The 5,583-nt window shown below is 40.3% G+C and overlaps 1 long non-coding RNA gene across 1 annotated transcript; it reads left to right on the plus strand.

Annotated features, from left to right (window-relative positions):
* Window positions 1-1,178: 1,178 nt before the first annotated feature.
* On the plus strand, window positions 1,179-2,913 carry LOC113006712 (uncharacterized). Its single transcript, XR_003269796.1, has 3 exons — window positions 1,179-1,283; window positions 1,420-1,487; window positions 1,998-2,913. It is a non-coding gene; the product is annotated as an uncharacterized LOC113006712 (long non-coding RNA).
* Window positions 2,914-5,583: the final 2,670 nt, after the last annotated feature.

The raw sequence follows: 5,583 nt of genomic DNA on the forward strand, positions 1-5,583 counted from the left end.
TCACATCACCAAAGCTAGCCATACTGAACCTCTGGTGTTACCCACCTGAACAATTTTGTATGTGTGTGTGTATAGTATGGTCGTTCACACTCATGTATATACAAATGTAATTTTAAAAATCTTCACAAAAACCAGACCTGATAATTCTCTTCGAGACTTTCTAGTATAACAAATGTTATATAATGTTACCAATATGAACACCAAGATTCTTAAATAACTTATATACTTCTTAAGAGGTTACCTGATTACCTCCCTGAGGTAGTTAGCATCACCATTGTACAAAACTCCTAAGTCACAGTACTAGCTTGAAGTGTCAAATGTTATTCACTACAAAGTCAGGAAAGTAGTGTCATCAGAGGAAAAAGTCATTATCTATCTGGATTTATAGTCACACTCATTAATTTTTTAATGTACAATGTAGAAAAGCACTACAGATGTCACACTACCCCCGAGGGCACTTGTACTGAATTATTTGGGTCAGTGAGTGTGCGAGATGACTTATTTGATGCCAATATTTACCAGTTGTATCTTTAGTAAAAACTTAACTGAAAACATGCAAATCACTACTTATTATGTGTTTATGTGTACTGTACATTTTTTCAACCCATTTTAATGAATGTTTAATATTTAAAATTTTTCAGAATTACAAGCTTCACCTCCTGCTAAACGTTCTACACCAGCAGCTGGACCATCCTCTGCTGACAGTGTGGATGCTGGACCAGTCCCAGACCCAGAGGCTCTAAACGAGGAATTTATTCTTCATTTAGAGCCTGTACCAACATCTTCCCTCTGTCAGCCTCCTGCATCCTCCTCTTCATCTCTGCTTCCTCCTGCATCCTCCTCTCCATCTCTGCTTCCTCCTGCATCCTCCTCTCCATCTCTGCTTCCTCCTGCATATTCCTCTCTGTCTCTGCTTCCTCCTGCATCCTCCTCTCCATCTCTGCTTCCTCCTGCATCCTCCTCTCCATCTCTGCTTCCTCCTGCATCCTCCTCTCCATCTCTGCTTCCTCCTGCATCCTCCTCTTCATCTCTGCTTTCTCCTGCATCCTCCTCTCCATCTCTGCTTCATCCTGCATCCTCCTCTCCATCTCTGCTTCCTCCTGCATCCTCCTCTCCATCTCTGCTTCCTCCTGCATCCTCCTCTCCATCTCTGCTTCCTCCTGCATCCTCCTCTTCATCTCTGCTTTCTCCTGCATCCTCCTCTCCATCTCCACATCCTGCATCTCCCTCAATTTCTACGGTGTACACCTCGGATGTCCCAAACAAAAAAAGGACAAGGAAAGGTTAGACGTTATGGTATTGTAAATGTACGAAACACATGACATGTTCGTTAAGTTTGTTAAGATTTCTTTTTCTTAATTTTTGCATTTTTTCCAGTTTTACAGAACTCATGTAAATATTTCATTTGTTATTTTTCAGAATGCCGAAAACACCGTACACAGAAGATTTTCAAATATGAAGAGATAGTAGACAGGAGAGTTGTAAATGTAAGTAATTTAGCCTGCTGTTGTGCAGATTTGTTTGCGTCTTTGGACTTCCCGGATTTGAACTGTGCCTGACTGAATATCCATAAGCTTTTGTATTTGATGAATCTACACTAATTCAGCCACTGAGTCAGGATTTCACTCCAAATAGGACATTAAATAAGAACAGACCACCTGATACGACCTGGTCATGCTGCCTTCCTGATGTTTACGTTCTTTAAAGTCCTCCTGACATCATGCTCAGAAGGAGTGATTGATGTGGAGGTGCTCCTTCCCATTCAGTAACATCTGCTTCAGTTAGTTTTGCTTGTGAGCCACAATGTAAGCAGTGTTGCTTTGCTGACATGCACTCGATGCTGGCAGTACAAGCATTGTAGTGGTTCTTATGTTTTTGTAAACTAATTGTATAATATATTGAGCCATTCAATAGTACACAAATGTTTATAAGCTCCTTTTTGTATGCAACTTGCATGTCTTTCTTAATTAATTGTTTGTTTATATCATGTTTTTCAGGAAAAAGAAGAAGTTAAAGTCAAGTGGAAGCCTTGCTCAACATGGTATGTAGTAACAACTTTGTTGGACGGGAACAGACATTCATATTGTTGATAAATAGTTATCAACTCAATTTGAATTCATGTATTTGGACTAAAGTAAATTGGGAGCTTTTAGCTATCGAGCTCCTCTTCTGTGAGGAGCTTGATAGCTGTCCACCTCCAAAGTCCATTATGAGTTTTGGAGGTGGACATGGTCAACACTTTTAAGAGTAGGCATAAGACTTTACTTCTTTATAGAGCTTATAGTTAGGGCTGGTTCAGCTCAGCCCTTAGTTATGCTGTAATAGGACCAGACTGCTGGGGGTTAGTGTCCCCCCCCTCTTTCTCTGTCTCTTTCAGGGTTATGCAGGCTCAGTATTGGTTGAAGATGCAGTCACGTCTCCTTTTACTGAAAACTCTCCCCCTCTCCCTCACCACCATCTGTAAACATACATGTCTCAGTAATGCAGTTCATGCATGTTATTAACTAAACTTCTTCCCTGGAGTTTCTGTGCTCTCTCATCCAGCAGGTTCCAATGGATCGTGGCTGCTGCTGTGGTCCTGCTTGACATCTACTACATATATTAATACTCTCTGACTTGATTTGATTAATTTATATTACAATGAAGGTGTATAAAGCATGACATGAATATAGAAGATATTTCATCCTAAAAAATTGTCATATGTCACAACCTAAATTGTCCTATTTTGTGTGTGGTTGTCGTTGTTGTTTGTTATGTTTTTCTCCTGACAGTGGCAAAGTGTGGGATGACACATGGGAACCTGCGCAGTTTTACACACAGTAAACCAGGCACCACAGGTCGCAGAGATTGCACAGTTCACAGCTTGCAGTTCAGCATAAAAGTTCAAAATAAAATATTTACTATACATTTCAACCAGTGTCAGTCTCTGTTTCACTCTCTAATTGTGGCTTAAGTACCTAACATATTCATGAATCTGATCGATCAATAATATCTTCCCTGCACTCGACATCTCATAGTTTTACATATCAGCCAACATTATTGTCTACATCCTCATAAATATAGAAGTGACTTGCTTATTATAACATATTACAAGGTAAAGTAATACTGCACTGCACGTATAGTAAGTAACACCTACTGTGTATGGGAGCCTAAAGCAAAGTTAACTGCACCAGTAACAGCTTCAGAACATATTGTATATTATATGTTTCTACCTTTTTGTGATATGTCATGTTTAGATGCAGTGACAATTGCACATTTGGAGTTGTGGTCATATGTGGTCTTTATATACAGGGTATTAAAAAAAATTGACATTTTTTGCTATTTTTCTTGTTTGTTTGCACAATATTATTGTGTACATATTACATATGTAACATTATTGTTAATATTATTATTAGATATCAAAGATACAATTTGATTGAGGGTTTTCCTGTCATAATTTCAATAAAAATGCAATTACACACGTAAACAATAGGATCAAAATAAACTTTTAAAAAGTCTGTTGATCAAATGCTGATTTTCAAAACATTCTAGAGGAAAACAGAGATAAAATAATCTGAACAGTAACAGTGATCGTGGATGATGATGGAGGCTTCAATGGATTATTCTGTTTCAATCAATAGGTTTGTATCTATGACAATAATTTGATAAGTTTAACAGGTTGGTTTAGGCCTGGCAATACAGCAAATATTCACAAACTTTTGTTTTTGAAGAATGTTTATCTTTTTTGGGATGAAGCTATCTGGCAAAATGAGACAACCCTTTTAACAAAATCTTTATGTCTTTTTTGTGGCTATGATACAGGATTTTGGTTTGATGCATATGCAGGTTACAGCTGGGGAATGGCAGTATGTTGTGGATTGATTTGGCATGTTCAACCACTGTTACACCAAACTCTCTCACTTATAACATGATAAAGGCCTCTTACTCAGTGTCATGGATTTTCTATACTTTTGGGGACACAGGGCCAAAGTCTGAGGCAATAAGTCAGATCAAAGAAGGCAATGATTCTAAAATGGGAGTTTACTTATGTCATTATATATATCCAGGAATATGTGCCAGAGGATAGTTGTCATGAAATCAATATTAAATCAAAGTATTCCTTAATTACCACAGCTGACACGAGTTCTCCATAGCTGCCTGCTGTCTCAGGATCTGTCTCCAAAAAGGACCAGGGAGTGCTAACATGTTATGTTCTAAACTGGTGAAGAAAATGCACATTAAACATAACATAAACTTACTGAGTGAAGTAATGTCAAGAGGATTCCTTTAGCTCCTATTGGGTTGGTTCCTTGATCAATGCAATACAGAATCATTAATCTGGTTTTATGTAATGTCCTCAAAACATGTCAAAATGAGGCTCACTAGTCTGTGTGGCCTCCACATGCCTGTATGACCTCCCTACAACACCTGGGCATGCTCCTGATGAAGTGGCAGATGCTCTCCTGATGGATCTCCTCCCAGACTCCAGGACTAAAGCATCTGCCCACTCCTGGACATTTTGTGGTGCAGTTGGTGGATGGAGCGAGACATAATGTCCCAGATGTCCTCAATTGGATTCAGTTCTGGGGAATGGGCGGGCCAGTCCACAGCATCAATGCCTTCGTCTTGCAGGAACTGCTGACACACTCCAGCCACATGAGGTCTAGGATTGTCTTGCATTAGGAGGAACCCGGGGCCAACCGCACCAGCATATGGTCTCACAAGGGGTCTGAGGATCTCATCTCAGTACCTAATGGCAGTCAGGCTACCTCTGCCGAACACATGGAGGGCTGTGCTGCTCCCCAAAGAAATGCCACCCCACATCAAAACTGACCCACTGCCAAACTCATGCTGGAGGATGTTGCAGGAAGCAGAAGGTTCTCCACGGCGTCTCCAGACTGTCACAAGTGCTCAGTGTGAACCTGCTTTCATCTGTGAGGAGCACAGGGCGCCAGTGGCAAAGTTGCCAATCTTTGTGTTGTCTGGCAAATGCCAAACATACGGCACTGTGTTGGGCTGTAAGCACAACCCCACCTGTGGACGTCGGGCCCTCATACCACCCTCATGGAGTCCATTTCTGACCGTTTGAGCGGACGTGCACATTTGTGGCCTGCTGGAGGTCATTTTGCACAGCTCTGGCCTTTCTTTCCTACCCCACAGTACCTTCCCTTACCATTTGTTTCCTACTCTTTTACTTCTTCTTTGATGACTGTTGTCTTTCTAGATAAGCAATTTCATTTGCTCTGGGGCGAGTCAATGGCTCGGGTGCATTCTGGGACTGTCAGTTCACCAGTGTGCTGGCATGCTTCTTAACAAACACACCACTACAGCAAACATCTCAGTTGTACTTGTTGATTTCTTCGACAAAACACTGAACAAAAAATTTACTTGTGAGTGTGCTGCCTGGTGCTTTTAAATTTTGTGATTATTTGAGCAGCCCAGAAAGCATCCCATAAATTAAATTATGTTATCGTATATGAACATGTACACTAGTCATTAAATTAGATGGGAAATAATGATTCAGGGTAAACAACTGCACCAAGGAAATTCCATTTTTCTTCTCAAAATGTAAAATGTCTGTTGAAAAATCACATTGAACAGAGA

This window comes from Astatotilapia calliptera, chromosome 15 (genome assembly GCF_900246225.1).
Source record: "Astatotilapia calliptera chromosome 15, fAstCal1.2, whole genome shotgun sequence".
NCBI classification, from domain to species: domain Eukaryota; kingdom Metazoa; phylum Chordata; class Actinopteri; order Cichliformes; family Cichlidae; genus Astatotilapia; species Astatotilapia calliptera.